The following is a 17,272-nucleotide window of genomic DNA, read 5'->3' as shown; positions in this document are numbered from 1 at the left end:
AAAATCCTTAATCCGTCATATGCCTCTATGTTCACGGGTTTGAATCCATGCGGAAATTCGCGATCCAACACTTCGTCGGTGAAGCACAGAGGGTGCACAGCCCCTCTGTATATGGACATGGCTTGGCATGCTGTCGACTATTGTTGTGTCCGGTGTTGATTCCGAACTGGTATTTTATTAGTGTGATTGTTTTGGTGACTATAATCTCGCGTCGGAGCATGTCCTCTGGATCTGTAGATGGACCTGGTCGCGCCAGCCTTTTTGTCCAGGAGCTCACGTAGATCGTGTGCGGTGTCAGTGGTTGCTCTATCGCGGCCATGAAGTGGTTGGTCCGGCCGATTGGACGTATTGTTCTTCGGCGGAATGGGCTCTACGGCCTCATCATCGAATTCGAACAGCAGCTTGCGTTTTGGGTAGCTCTTTGTGTGGCGATCATTGCCATATTTTTCTTTAGTGTCTAGCACTTTATTCCATCTGCGGTTGAGCATATCCTGCGCGGCCTTAAGCCTTTGCTTCTGCTTCTTTAGGCTACTCGCAGTGGCCATAAGCCTTCTGTGGAGGTTATCTTGTTCCAAACATTTTTTTGGGATGATGAATGCATCGTCGATCGGACTGTCCTCCTCTCCGGAGGCAGGCTGTTGAGTTCGGCCCTCGAGATCGCTGTGATCGGGCGTCTATTCTAGGCTGTGTTCAGCGTGGCCTGGCTCATCCTGCTCTATCGCTTGGTCCATATTGTTGCCTTTGGAGTCGACTGGAGTGTCAATTTTTCTTGCGCTGTTTTCGCTATTTTTACTGTGACTGGACTTAGAGCGGCGCCTGCGCCATCATTTTGGCTTTTGTCCGGGGGGTTTGTCCTCCATTGTGTCCTTTTTGTCGTCGTTGTCCTCCTTAGGCGTGTCCACCATGTATATGTCATATGATGAGGTGGCAGCCAGCGCCTCGTGGGCGCTGGTTCCAGATCGTCCCCTGCTTCGACGTCCATACCGTCGATGTCGTCGGAGTCGAAATCAAGCATGTCTGTTAGGTCATCGACAGTGGCTATGAAGTGGGTGGTGGGTGGGCCGCGATTTTCTTCGTCGTCCGTATCCCACTCGAGCCAGACATAGTTTGGCCAAGAGTCTTCTGACAAAGAGAGAGACCTTAAAGAGTTTAGCACGTCGTCGAAGGGCGAGCGCCGAAAGATATCTGCGGCAGTGAACTCCATGATTGGTGCCCAATCAGCTTCGACGGGTATGGATGCGCGCGGTTCAAGACCCACAGCCGGAATCGAGTCCGGGGGTCCGGCTACACAGATTTCCTTAGAGGTGGAGTCTGTGTCCGGCTCCAACGCCGATGAGTATGCGGCCTCCATGGCGGGTTCCATCCAACCGTCCTCGGATGATGCGATCTGCCCCGAATTTAGGTCCGGAGCTGCTGCAGGTGCGATATCACGAATACTATCCGATAGCAGATCCAAGTCATGCTCGTCGTGACCGTTCGACGCTCCTCGTGTAGGCCCGGATCCGTCGAAGATCAGGTATCCGCGGATGCCAGCCATGTGATTCAAGTTTCCGAATCCGTCCTGATGGCCAGGGGCGTAGCCGTCGATCTGCTCCAGATGACCAAGCGAATTGGCCCGCAGTGCGAAGCCGCCGAACATGAAGATTTGTCCAGGGAGAAAAGTCTCACCCTGGACCGTGTCGTTGTTGAGGATTGAAGGATCCATCGAGCCTTACAACGACGACACAGAGGAACTCTCAATGAAAGCACCAATGTCGGTGTCAAAACCGGCGGATCTCGGGTAGGGGGTCCCGAACTATGCGTCTAAAGCTAATGGTAATAGGAGACTGGGGACACGATCTTTACCCAGGTTCGGGCCCTCTCGATGGAGGTAATACCCTACTTCCCGCTTGATTAATCTTGATGGTATGAGTATTACAGGAGTTGATCTACCACGAGATCATAGAGGCTAAACCCTAGAAGCTATCCTATGATTATGATTGTTGTTGTCCTACGGACTAAACCCTCCGGTTTATATAGACACCGGAGGGGGCTAGGGTTACACAGACTCGGTTACAGAGAAGGAGATCTAACATCCGAATCGCCAAGCTTGCCTTCCACGCAAAGGAGAGTCCCATCCGGACACGAGACGAAGTCTTCAATCTTGTATCTTCATAGTCCAACAGTCTGGCCAAAGTATATAGTCTGAAAGTCCAGATACCCCCTTATCCAGGACTCCCTTAGGGGGGGGTGGATGAACAGTTCCTGGTGGGGGTGGATGAACAGGACCCTGTGGTGTTGCCTCTGGATGAATAGAACCCCGATCGAGCCGGTTGTGGGTGGATGAACATTACCCTTGGAGGGATGGATGAACAGGATGACCCCGTGGATGGCTAGATGAATAGTAGCCCATGGAGTGGTGGTTGAATAGGATCCAGTGGAGAGGGTTGGTTGAACAGTAGCTGGTGGAGGAGCGTGTTGTGGAGGCTGGATGAACAGGAGCCCATGATTGAACAGTCGCAGGTGGAGGCTGGAGGAGGTCGACGGTGGATGAACAGCAACCCTTGGAGGCTAGAGGAGGTCGACGGTGGGGATGAACAATATCCCGTGGAGTCCCGTTTTCGGTACGCTACACCCCTGCCGATGAACAGGACCCCCGTTTCGACCGTAGCGCTCCAACACAAGTCTGTTTCCTCCATTTTGCAGTATGCCACACACCTCCCGATCAACAGGATCCCGTTTCAACCGTAGGAGGTCGAACAGAACTCTGCTTCCTCCATTTTGCGGTACGCTTGACCCCTCCTGATGAAAAGGACCCTATTTCAACCGTTGCTGGTCGAACACAAGGCTGTTTCCTCCATTCTGTGGTATGCCAGGACTCATTTCCATCGGGTGTTCCATCCAAGCCGGTTGGCTCCCACGCGTTCCGTTGCCTCCCGATGAACACAAGGCATTCCATTGCCTCCGCATGAACATGATGATGACGCAGTTCCTCTGTTCCGACCTAGCCATGTATGTATGCGCGGGTAGGCGTTCAAGACCCCGCCCGTTTGTATGTATGTGGCCGTATTTACTTTCTTGCACCCTGGTCATTGTACACATGTGTACATCCTTTGTGCGCGCCTCTACTACGACACGTGCACGTCTACATCGAGCAGTATGTACGTACACGTCGCTACCAGAATGACAACACTACGTACTCTTCGACCAGGTTGGTCCCGACTGTCAGGGACTTCCTTGCGTGCGAACATGTAGTTGGTGGGTCCCAGGAGTCAGGGGTGAATTGTTTTTTTCTTTTCATAATATGGACGCACTTCGTTGCATGCGAATATGTAACTGGTGGGTCCCAACAGTCTGGAGGGAATGTTTCTTTCACGAAATATGGTGGGCCGTCCGGTGGGTCCCTGCTGTCAAGTGGAGGAATCATTATTTTCCGCGTAATAAGGAGGCACTTCCTTGCTGTGGTCGTGGACCTAGCTGTCAGCCTCTCCACGTATAGTGCTCTTCCAATGGAAGTCGTTCCTTGACCACGTTGACCACACCGCACCGAAAGCACCAAGGCGATGGACGACGCCGAGGCCTAGGAAGGGGATGACGCGGAGCTGGGGAAGAGGTGGCAGTGGATGCCCACACAGAGAGGAGTACGAGGGTTCACTGGTTCGGCTTCGGTGTAAGGCTACTGTCGCTACAGAATAACAGGGGGTGTGGGTGAGCGGAGGAATGACCTGGCCAGCGGTGGGAGTAGTAGGGGCAGTGAGGCCTCCGCGGCAACACGGACAGCCACAGGAGGCAGGAGCAGGCGGCACGACCAACGCTGCTTTGGGCGGCTGGTGCAAGAAGACCAGAGGTTGGAGAAGCACTACGGCCATTGGATGGACATCGTATGGTCACTGAAGCTAGAATCGTTCATATTGACTAAGTTGAAAAAGCCCTCTGTCCCCGTCAACTTACTAGGCCCACAAGTCAGCCTCCCACTATGCTGGGTCCCAGCTAGCAGGGGGAGTATTCATTTTTTTGTGCGTAATAAGGAGGCACTTCTTTGCGTGCAAAGATATAGCTGGTGGCTCTGACCTGTAAGCGAGGGGAACATTTTTTCGTGAAATACAGAGTCCCTTCCGGTGGGTCCTAGATGTCGGCTGGAGGAATCATTATTTTGCGTGTAATAAGGAGGCATTTCCTTGTCTGCGGCCATGGACCCAGCTGTCAGCCTTTCCACGTAGAGTCCACGTCCGATGGAAGTCGTTCCTTGACCACATTGACCATGCCGCACCGAGAGCACCACTACACTAGGGTGATGGACGACGACGAGGCCTAGGAAGGGGATGATGCGGAGCCGAGGAAGACGCGGCAGTGGATGCCCACGCGGAGAGGAGTACGAGGGTTCACTGGTTCGGCTTTGGTGTGAGGCTGCCATCGCCGCCGAATAATAGGGGATGTGGGTGAGTGGAGGGATGGTGATGCCTCTGCGGTAGCACATCCGGCCACGGGAGGCAGGAGCAGGCGACACGACCGGCGCTGCTTTGGGCGGCTGGAGCAAGAAGACTAGAGGTTGAAGAAGCACGACGGCTGTTGGATGGACATCGTACGGTCACTGCAGTTAGAATGGTTTATATTGACTAAGTTGACAAAGCCCTTGGTACGCGTCAACTTAGTAGGCCCACAGGCCAGCCTCCGAAACGTTGCGCCCCAGATGTCAAGGGGAGGAATCATTTTTTGGGCGGCCGAAGCTAGAATATCCAAGATTGAAGAAGAAGCACGACATCCATTGGATAGACATCAACGACCACTTCTGCTAGAACCGTGTGTTGACTATAAGTTGACAAAGCCTTGCATATGCATCAACTTCTTTATTTAGGGGTCGCGTCAACTTAGTAGACCCACAAGTGTGTGGCAGAGAACTTATAGCCCATTTGTGATTTGTAAGAATGTACAACCCATTTTTGACTTCTAATGGAATTTACTACAAACCATTTATAGTTTGTAACAAGTACTACCCATTTTCTAGCTAGGACAACGATTAATAATTTCAACCAACCGTTCAAAACAGAATTCAATAAAATTTCCCACATTTTGATGGGATTCGCAATATTTTTATCCCGAAATTTCTAGTCAGATTAAATATAAATTTGCATTACCTAAAAATCCAATGAAATATTGCGCGCGCAAATATTAAAAATTAAAATTTTCATAATCCAAAAATAATATTTTCTAAACTAGTTACATGTTTGGTGCATTTTTTATAGTTACTGTCCAGTTTTTATAATTACATCCCATTTATTATTTCTTAAAGCCCATTTTCCTGTTAAGCCTAATGCATCCCTCCTAGGAAAGATTTGCTGCCCAGCGGGGCGGAGAATAACAAGTTGACCTTGCATGGATATTCCTCAAAAAAAAAGTATAGCCGGGCTAGCCATTTTCATCTTGAAAGAAATTAACATCTGGCCTGGGCTAGATGGGCCACAAGCCGCCCAGTTAATACCCTGCTCTCCTCTGAACAACAACGAAAACATCGCTCAAGAAAAACTCTGCAGTGCTCACGCCTCAAAAACACAAATACAGCTCGACCTGCTTGGTCCCAGCTGTTGGCCGCTCCTTCTGCAATTCTCTCATTTATATTTACTACATAGGTTGACAATGGTGTGGGACCGTGATGTCAAGAAACCAGGAGGAAGAAAAAAAATATAGTTGTACCTAATAAGGAGGCACTTGCGTACGTACGGCTATGGCCCTAGTGGCTCCCTACTGTCATCCAGTAAAAATAAAGTCATCTCCTGAATCCTCATGTTCTTTGACCCTGTTGACAATGCTCGGTGCCACGACGAGCGCAACAACTCAAAGGACAAGGGAGAGGGCCTCGCGGGACCTACGGATGGTCTTATACATCACTTGCTGCTCATTCAGGAAGCCAAGATCATCGGACACCTATGAGCACCTTCGAGAGACTAAGACGACATGAAATGGTAATGCCGCGCTTGGGAGCTCTCGTTTATTTCACACCTGTATTAAGATCCAAGTGTAATTTACTCATCATCAGAAACAACGTCTAAAATACAGGCGTAATGAAACCGAGGGCCCGAGGTCTGTAAGTAAAACTGGCGGGTTACGCGTGTAATTTGAGAGACCAGTGTATATTTTACTAGTTGAAATCGACCAACCAAGCGCTTCGCCCGAGACCATCTGCTTTTATTTACAAGCGTCAGATTTACAAGCGGTTTTGGTTGGAAAATGACGATCCAGATGATGAGTTGGTCAGAAGATCATATGGTTTCACATCTAACCTACCCGACTTGTCGTATAGGCTATGAATGAAACATAAGACGATGAACTTCTTAAGCATAGAAACAACAGAAGAGGATGATCTTCTTACCAAGGAAATCACTGGCATTAGATCAACATGCAAAACAATACGAAGCATTATTCTCAGGAGGCACGTGAACAGCTCGCGATGCCGCATGCCACAACATTCCAAGCTCAACTTTGCAATCAAACACAAGGCCTGGAATTAAATACACAATATACAGAACAAACTTTTAAAATACCTTACATAAGTTAACATTCATGTGACTATGCATCTCAGCAGAGTAACTATTTACTTCTAAACTGAACACAGGAATAGGAAAAAACGATCAACGCGCTGCTCACAGTAAAGGGCGTCCCACTCAAAAATATCAAATGCATGTCTTCTGTCTAACATCAATGAGCAAACTTTGACAAGGTTTTCCAATTTCAATATATTAAACTAATGTCTTCGTGCTAACATCAATGATTAAACTTTGACAAGCTTTTCCCATTCAAAATATGTAATGCCTATGATTGTGGAACGGGCAGGGTTTTTCATCAGTTTGTCAGCTGATAGTCCGGTGGCTCAAGGTGACGACGAATGATTAGAGAACCATTTGATGTATTGTGCTTGATCAAGTATTATGGAGGACACAAACCATCTCAACATTTTGTGCAGTTCCACTAAAATCAAGCTGAGCATCGATCCCTATGGATTTCGTATTTATATTTTGCAAAAAAACAAAGACACATCAACACACACATGAATATTGGCCCCAGTGTCAACCCACCAATTGGTGGACTACCAAACTGAAAGTACGGTAAATTGATTCCCATATGCAGATGCCCCATCATTGTTTCTTAGAATGACATTGACAGACTTGGAGTCCTGTCATGGCTTCTTGTACTTGTTTGGGCACTTTTTGCCCGATGTACTCCACGTGTTGTAGAGTTGCCTATGCTCTTTGCAGACTAGTCATGTCACCAGCGTATACTAATACTCTATAAAGCTTCTCGATCATTCCTTCTATAATGTAGAGAAAATAGTGACTGCTTCTTTCTGCAAAGTGATACGACCAACTGGACCCAGTAATGCAGCAGTTTGTCTTAGACACATTGGCTCCTTTTGTGCAGTTCAACTAAAATCAAAGTCAAAATAAAACCGAGCATTAATTTTGATATCCCTATAAGCAACAATAGGTATAACGGAAACAATTACTGAGAAATAATGGTTGATGACTTGTACTCCTAGAAGAAAAACATCTACTGATCTACCTTATCTTAATGGGAAACAAAGCAGGAGAGTAGCAATTCTCCATCAGTGTGATTCATTCAAATTAACTGAGACATTATCTTAACAATGCCTTGTTTCAACATGTATAAAGAACGACAAAGCAAAAAAGTACCATTCCTAATACAATGCGACTAATTCATTTTAACAAAGACATTATCTTAACAATACCTTGGTTAAACATGTAGAAAGAACTACAAAGCAGGATAGTAACATTCCTAAAACAATGCGACTGATTCTGTCGGCGTTTTCGATATGGGGGTATCCAGACTTGCCTGCCTGCAGCCCGCCGGGTGGCTCCATCGACGACCTAGTACGGCCCAGCTTCGACATCAGCAGCTCAAGACCCTCGCCAGGGGCCAAGCCTCGCAAGGGGGACGACTCCAAGACCCCCGAGGGGATCGGCCTCCTCAGGATGGCTCCCCAGGGGTGGAGAGTTCTATGCAGGGTGCACCTCACGAGGCTCAGCTGACATGAGCGATGACGACCAAGGCTGGGCGGGCACTAGGCGGGCACCAGCGGGTGCAAAGCATGAGTTTCCTCTTCGGTGAAAGGGAGGCAAGCCGCAGGCACGGAGTCCCGAGGAATCAACCAAAGGTTTTCATTCTGGTGCAACAAGACCAAGACCACCAGGACGGCAGGATGGAGGTCATCACCGAGCCCACTGCAGCGTCATGACCAGAGGCTTTTCACAGGCAAAGACTACTTTTGTCAGGATAAGCTAGACTACTTGTCCCCTTTCAAATCCGGCCATTGTGGGATCCCTTCCTGCCAACATTTGGGAAGAGGACCAAGGCCACTATAAATAGGACTTAGCAACCACCATAGAGGGGGATCCGAGATCTGATTAGTTAACATCCCACCAGCTATCTTGATCCAAGAACTCCCTCACCTCCTGAGGCTAGTTCATCCTTTGTACTAGTTCTTCCTCAGCCCCTCAAGGCAATCCACCAAAAAGCTGGAGTAGGGTATTACACCGCAAGGTGGCCCGAACCAGGATAAATTGTTGTGTCTGTTGGTCTCTTCGAGCTTGTCGCGCTAGGATTAGGAGAGTCACGAGTAGGCAGGCTGGGTAGGTTGAGATTTCCGCACGCACCCAAGAGTTCAAACCTACCAAGGGTTTGCGGAACCCCTAATCTGACATTTGGCGCACCAGATAGGGGTGCGTCGGATCTCCTCTTCTGCCAACCGGTCCTCCGCTGCTCCACCCACGCCATGGCCGGCGCGCCGAGGGCACACGTCGAGCACTGGGTCGTCCAGGCGGCCCGCGATCCCCCTGGTGCGACTGGCCATGGAGGCGCGTGGCACAACCTCCTCCATTGGCCCTGCGCCGCAACCACGCCGCCACGAGATCTGCAAACTACACTATAACAACCACACCGCACATGCGCCTGGAGCAGGCAAACATGCGGGCAGTAGTCATCGTAGCTCGAGAGCTCTTGAGGTGCAGGCTGCTGGAAAATGGCCGCGACGCCCTAGTGGAATGGATCACCGAGCTGTTAGATGTGGCGTGCAGGGTGCAGCACCATTCTGCACCCTGCCAGCATCGCAGGCGGTGGTGGGGCGCGCAGTCATCCCCGACACAACCGCGCTCCCCCTTCCAGGGCCCCTGAAGAGCCCCTCGGCGCCAGCCAGCCCCATGAAGCAGCCGACACCCTTCCGAACATGCCAACCCAGCACAGGGCTGCTTAGGGCGACATCACTAGGGGCCGCGCTGGGGCACCGGCCCCTGGTCGACAGGAACAGAGGGCGACTGAAGAAGGTGGGAACGTGAGGCAACCGGGCGGCGGTTCTGGCGTGGCCAGCACAGAAGCCTACTTTCCTGTCGCGATGGACCTGAGGCACGCGACGGGGGAGGGCCACAGCCGATCCCCCACGCCAGTCTGGGCGTTGGATATACACGAAGCCGAGATCTCCTTCGAGCCGCCACTGAGCCCCGCTGACATCTCCAACAACGATAATCTCTGGGTACAGCTAATGCCACAGGGGCATGCGTACATTGACCATGGATCGCAGGTGAACCAGGGCGCAGTTACCACCAGGACTCTCAGGACGGCGAATCCCCCATAGGAGCGCGAAGGGCACTGGGAGCAGCACGGGGGAAGCACAGCGTGCTATGTCTTGAGCTTGCGTTGGTTTTCCTTGAAGAGGAAAGGGTGATGCAACACAGTAGCGTAAGTATTTCCCTTAGTTTTTGAGAACCAAGGTATCAATCTAGTAGGAGGCTCCTCACAAGTCCCACGCACTTACACAAACAAACAAAGAACTCGCAACCAACGGAATAAAGGGGTTGCCAATCCCTTCAAGGCCACTTGTTAAAGTGAGATCTGGTAGAGATAGTATGATAAGATAAATATATTTTTGGTATTTTATGATATAGATTGGAAAAGTAAAGATGCAAATAAAAGTAGATTGAAAGCTTATATGATAAAAGATAGACCCGGGGGCCACTAGTGGCTTCTCTCGAAATAGCATAAGTATTACAGTGGGTGAACAAATTACTGTCGAGAAATTGATAGAAAAGCGAATAATTATGAGATTATCTAGGCATGATCATGTATATAGGCATCATTCCCGTGACAAGTAGACCGACTCCTGCCTACATCTACTACTATTACTCCACACATCGACCGCTATCTAGTTTATAAGAACAGAGTAACGCTATAAGAAAGATGACATGATGTAGAGGGATACTCATGCAATATGATATAAACCCCATCTTTTTATCCTCGATGGCAACAATACAATACGTGCCATGCTGCTCCTACTGTCACTGGGAAAGGACACCGCAAGATTGAACCCAAAGCTAAGCACTTCTCTCATTGTAAGAAAGATCAATCTAGTAGGCCAAACCAAACCGATAATTCGAAGAGACTTAAAAAGATAACTTAATCATACATAAAAGAATTCAGAGGAGATTCAAATATTTCTCATAGATAAACTTGATCATAAACCCACAATTCATCGGATCTCGACAAACACACCGCAAAAAGAGTTACATCGAATAGATCTCCAAAAAGAGGAAGGAGAACATGGTATTGATATTCAAAGAGAGAGAAGAAGCCATCTAGCTAATAACTATGGACCGGAAGGTCTGTGGTAAACTACTCAAAACTCATCAGAAGGGATATGGTGTTGATGTAGAAGCCCTCCATGGTCGATTCCCCCTCCGACGGAGCACCGGCGAAGGCTCCAAGATGGGATCTCGCGGATACAAAAGGTTATGGTGGTGGAAATAGCTTTTCGTGGTTGCGCTTGACGTTTTCAGGGTACGTGGGTATATATAGGAGGAAGAAGTATGTCGGTGGACGCCCGAGGGGCCCACGAGCTAGGGGCGCGCCCAGTAGGGGGGGAGGCCTCCACCCTCGTGGCCGCCTCGGGAGCTTCTTGAGTTGCACTCCAAGTCCTCTGGATTACGTTCGTTCCAAAAATCACGCTCCCGAAGGTTTCATTCCGTTTGGACTCCGTTTGATATTCCTTTTCTTCGAAACACTGAAATAGGCAAAAAACATCAATACTGGCTGGGCCTCCGGTTAGTAGGTTAGTCCCAAAAATGATATAAAATTGTAAAGTAAAGCCCATAAACATCCAAAACAGGTAATATAATAGCATGGAACAATAAAAAATTATAGATACGTTGGAGACGTATCAAGCATCCCCAAGCTTAATTCCTACTCGTCCTCGAGTAGGTAAATGATAAAAACGGAATTTTTGATGTGGAATGCTACCTAGCATAATTCTCAATGTATTTCTCTTTATTGTGGCATGAATGTTCAGATCCAAATGATTCAAAATAAAATTTCATATTGACATAAGAAATAGTAATACTTCAAGCATACTAATCAAAGCAATCATGTCTTCTCAAAATAACATGGCTAAAGAAAGTTCATCCCTACAAAATCATGTAGTTAGGTTGTGCTACATTTCATCACACAAAATACTCCCATCAAGCACAACCCCGGTTTCAGCCAAGCAATTGTTTCATACTTTAGCAATCTCAAACGTTTTTCATTTTTCACGCAATACATGAGCATGAGCCATGGATATAGCACTATGGGTGGAATAGAATATGATGGTGGAGGTTGTGTGGAGAAGACAAAAAGGGAGAAAGTCTCATATTGATGAGGCTAATCAACGGGATATGGAGATGCTCATCAATTGTTGTCAACATAAGGAGTAGGGATTGCCATGCAACGGATGCACTAGAGCTATAAATGTGTGAAAGCTCCACAAAAGGAACTAAGTGGGTGTGCATCCAACTTGCTTGTTCACGAAGACCTAGGGCATTTTGAGGAAGCCCATCGTAGGAATATACAAGCCAAGTTCTATAATGAAAAATTCCCACTATTATATCAAAGTGACAACATATGAGACTCGCTATATGAAGAACATGGTGCTACTTTTAAGCACAAGTGTGGAAAAAGAGATAGTAACATTGCTCCCCTTTTTTTTCTTTTTTTTCTTTTTTTTCTTTGGACTTTCTTTTTTTTCTTTTTGGCCTTTCTTTTTTTTCTTTGGCGTTTCCTTTTTTTCTTTTTGGCCTTTCTTTTTTTTCTTTAGGGACAATGCTCTAATAATGATCATCATCACACTTCTATATATTTACAACTCATGAATTACAACTCGAAACTAGAAGAAGATATGACTCTGTATGAATGCCTCCAGTGGTGTACTGGGATGGCGCAATGAATCAAGAGTGACATGTATAAAAGTTTATGCATGGTGGCTTTGCCACAAATACGATGTCAACTACATGATCATGCAAGGAAATATGACAATGATAATGTATGTCATGATAAACAGAACGGTGGAAAGTTGCATGGCAATATATCTCGGAATGGCTATGGAAATGCCATAATAGGTAGGTATGGTGGCTTCTTTGAGGAAGATATAAGGAGGTTTATGTGTGATAGAGCGTATCGTATCACGGGGTTTGGATGCACCGGCAAAGTTCGCACCAACTCTCAAGGTGAGAAAGGGCAATGCACGGTACCGAAGAGGCTAGCAATGATGGAAACATAAAAGTGCATATAATCCATGGACTCAACATTAGTCATAAAGAACTCATATACTTATTGCAAAAATCTACAAGTAATCAAAAACCAAGCACTACGCGCATGCTCCTAGGGGGGAGGTTGGTAGGAGTTAACCATCGCGCGCCCCCGACCTCCACACAAGGGAAGGCAATCAAAAGAGCATCCCATGCAATAAATTTGTTACACAACTTTTACTATATGTGCATGCTACGGGACTTGCCAACTTCAACACAAGCATTCTTTAAATTCATAATCACATCAACTAGCATGACTCTAATATCACTACCTCCATATCTCAAAACAATTATCAAGTATCAAATTGATCACAGCATCCAATTCACTTCTATGATAGTTTTTATTATACCCAACTTGGATGCCCATCATTCTAGGACCAATTTTATAACCATAGCAAATACCAAGCTGTTCTAAGAGACTCTCAAAATAATATAAGTGAAGTATGAGAGATCAACAATTAAGCCACCACCGTGCTCTAAAAGATATAAGTGAACCACTAGAGCAAAAATTATCTAGCTCAAAAGATATAAGTAAAAACATAGAGTATTCTAATAAATTCCAATCAAGTGGCCTTCTCCCAAAAGGTGTGTACAGAAAGGATGACTGTGGTAAACTAAAAAGCAAAGACTAATATCATACACGACGCTCCAAGCAAAACACATATCATGTGGCGAATAAAAATATGGCTCCAAGTACAGTTACCAATGAACGAAGACGAAAGAGGGGATGCCTTCCTGGGGCATCCCCAAGCTTAGGCTTTTGGCTATTCTTGAATATCTTGGGGTGCCACGGGCAACCCCGAGCTTAGGATCTTGCCACTCCTTATTCCATAGTCCATCAAATCTTTACCCAAAACTTGAAAACTTCACAACACAAAACTCATCAGGAAATCTCATAAGCTCTGTTAGTGAAAGAAAGAAAAACCTGCACATAAGGTACTGTCATGAACTCATTCTTTATTTATATTGGTGTTAAACCTACTGTATTCCAAGTTCTCTATGGTTCATACACTTACATACTAGCCATAGATGCATCAAAATAAGCAAACAATACACGAAAGGCAGAATCTGTCAAAAACAGAACAGTCTGTAGCAATCCGTAACTTTCGACTACTTCTGGAACACTAAAAATCCTACCAAAATGGGACGTCTTAGGAAATTTGTCTATTGATCTATAGAAAAATTAATCAATGCAAAAACACGTTTCTGTGATTTATTGATTTTTTTTCTCGTGAGCGCTAACTTTCTATTTTTCAGCAGAATCAAATTAACTATCACCATAGGTTATCCGATAGGTTCTACTTGGCACAAACACTAAATAAAACATGAAAACACATATAAACAGAAGGTAGATGCAAAATTTATTACTAAACAGGAACCAAAAAAAACACAAATAAAATTGGGTTGCCTCCCAACTAGCGCTATTGTTTAACGCCCCTAGCTAGGCATAAAAGCGAGGATAGATCTAAATAGTGCCATCTTTGACACTTGATTCATAAGTAGCTCGCATGATAGATTCATAAGGTAATTTAATTTTATTTCTTGGAAAGTGCTCCATGCCTTTCCTTAATGGAAATTGGAATCTAATATTCCCTTCCTTCATATCAATAATCGCGCCAATCGTTCTAAGGAAAGGTCTACCAAGAATAATAGGACAAGAAAGATTGCAATCTATATCAAGAAGGATAAAATCTACGGGCACCAAATTTCTATTTGCAACAATGAGAACATCATTGATCCTTCCCATTGGCTTTTTAATGGTGGAATCCGCAAGGTGCAAATTTAAAGAGCAATCATCAAGATCATGGAAACCTAGAATATCACATAAAGTTTTTGGAATTGGGGAAACACTAGCAACCAAATCATATAAAGCATAACACTCATGATCTTTAATTTTAATCTTTATAGTAGGTTCCCACTCATCATTAAGTTTACTAGGTATTGAAACTTCCAAATTAAGTTTTTCATCAAAAGATTGCGTCAAGGCATCAACAATATGTTTGGTAAAGGCTTTATTTTGACTATAAGCATGAGGAGAATTTAACACGGATTGCAACAAGGAAATACAATCTATTAAAGAGAAATTATCATAATCAAATTCCTTGAAATCCAAGATAGTGGGTTCAATGCTATTTAAAGTCTTGACCTCTCCAATCCCACTTTTACCAAATTTAGCATCAAGATCTAAAAACTCCGAATCATTGGGATGACTTTTAACTAAATTTGACTCATCCCCAGTCCCATCAATATTAAGATTCATATTGCAAAACAAAGATCTAATACGGGACACATCAATAACTTTAAGATCTTCATCATTATTTTCATGGAAACTAGAAGAACATGCCTCTATAAAGCAATCTTTCTTAGCACGCAATCTAGCGGTTCTTTCTTTGCACACGTCAATGGAACTTCTCATAGGTTTGAGAGACTCATTGATATCATGCTTAGGAGGAGTAGATCTAAGTTTCAAAGAATCAACATCAAGTGAGAGTCTATCAACGTTCCTAGTCAAATCATCAACTTTAAGCAATTTTTCTTCACGCAAGGCATTAAAATTCTTTTGAGAGATCATAAATTCTTTCACTCTATTCTCAAAATCAGAGGACAATCTATTAAAATTACCATAAGAATTATTGTAGGAATTTCCATAATTATAAGAGGAATTACTAGGGAACGGTCTAGGATTAAGGTTTCCTCTATAAGCATTGTTGCCAAAATTATTCCTACCAACAAAATTTACATCCATAGATTCATTATTATTCCCAATCAAGGTAGATAAAGGCATATCATTGGGATCAATACAAATACTCATAGTAGCAAATAGTTTCATAAGTTCATCCATCTTTCCACTCAAAACATTAATTTCTTCTATAGCATGCACTTTTTTACTAGTAGATCGTTCGGTCTGCCATTGAGAATAATTAGCTATAATATCATCAAGGAGTTTTGTAGCTTCTCCTAAGGTGATTTCCATAAACATGCCTCCCGCTGCCGAGTCTAAAATATTTCTAGAAGCAAAGTTCAATCCGGCATAAATTTTTTCTATGATCATCCATGAATTCAAACCATGAGTAGTGCAATTGCGAACGATCAATTTCATTATTTCCCAAGATTAGACAACATGCACATGATCAAGTTGTTTAAAATTCATAATATCGTTCGTAAGAGTGATGATCTTAGCGGGAGGAAAATACTTAGAGATAAAAGCATCTTTGCACTTGTTCCAAGAATCAATACTATTTTTAGGCAAAGACTAAAACCAAACTTTAGCACGATCTCAAAGTGAAAACGGAAATAACTTCAATTTAAAAATATCATTATTTGTATCCTTTTTATTTTGGATCTCACACAAATCAACAAAGCTGTTTAGATGGGTTGCGGCATCTTCACTAGGAAGGCCGGAGAATTGATCTTTCATAACAAGATTCAGCAAAGCAACATTGATTTCACAAGACTCAACATCATTAAGAGGAGCAATCGAAGTACTAAGGAAATCATTATTATTGGTATTGGAGAAATCACACCATTTGGTATTATCTTGCGCCATGGCAACAAGTAATCCAACACATATGCAAACAGAAAAAGGCAAGCGAAAGAGAGAGAAGGAGATTGGGAAAGAGAGGGCGAATAAAACGGCAAGGGTGAAGTGGGGGAGAGGAAAACGAGAAGCAAATGGCAAATAATGTAAATGCGAGGGAGATGAGTTTGTGACGGGTACTTGGTATGTCTTGACTTGAGCGAAGATATCCCCGGCAACGGCCCCAGAAATCCTTCTTGCTACGTCTTAAGCTTGCCTTGGTTTTCCTTGAAGAGGAAAGGGTGATGCAGCATAGTAGCATAAGTATCTCCCTCAGTTTTTGAGAACCAAGGTATCAATCCAGTAGGAAGCTCCTCACAAGTCCCACGCACCTACACAAACAAACAAAGAACTCGCAACCAACACAATAAATGGGTTGTCAATCCCTTCAAGGCCACTTGCAAAAGTGAGATCTGATAGATACATTATGATAAGATAAATATATTTTTGGTATTTTATGATATAGATTGGAAAAGTAAAGATGCAAATAAAAGTAGATTGAAAGCTTATATGATAAAAGATACACCTGCGGGCCATAGGTTTCACTAGTGGCTTCTCTCGAAATAGCATAAGTATTACTGTGGGTGAACAAATTAATGTCGAGCAATTGATAGAAAAGCAAATAATTATGAGATTATCTAGGATGATCATGTATATAGGCATCACGTGTGTGACAAGTAGACCGACTCCTGCCTCCATCTACTACTATCCAGCATGCATCTAAAGTATTAAGTTCATAAAAACAGAGTAACGCTTTAAGAAAGATGACGTGATGTAGAGGGATAAACTCATGCAATATGATATAAACCCCATCTTTTTATCCTCGATGGCAACAATACAATACATGCCTTGCTGCCCCTGCTGTCACCGGGAAAGGACACCGCAAGATTGAACCCAAAGCTAAGCACTTCTACTATTGCAAGAAAGATCAGTCTAGTAGGACAAACCAAACCGATAATTCGAAGAGACTTGCAAAGATAACTTAATCATACATAAAAGAATTCATAGGAGATTCAAATATTTCTCATAGATAAACATGATCATAAACCCACAATTCATTGGATCTCGACAAACACACAACAAAAAGAGTTACATT

The sequence above is a fragment of the Triticum dicoccoides genome, chromosome 7B (genome assembly GCF_002162155.2).
Source record: "Triticum dicoccoides isolate Atlit2015 ecotype Zavitan chromosome 7B, WEW_v2.0, whole genome shotgun sequence".
In the NCBI taxonomy this organism is placed as follows: Eukaryota; Viridiplantae; Streptophyta; class Magnoliopsida; order Poales; family Poaceae; genus Triticum; species Triticum dicoccoides.
Note: the sequence above shows the minus strand (reverse complement) of the source record.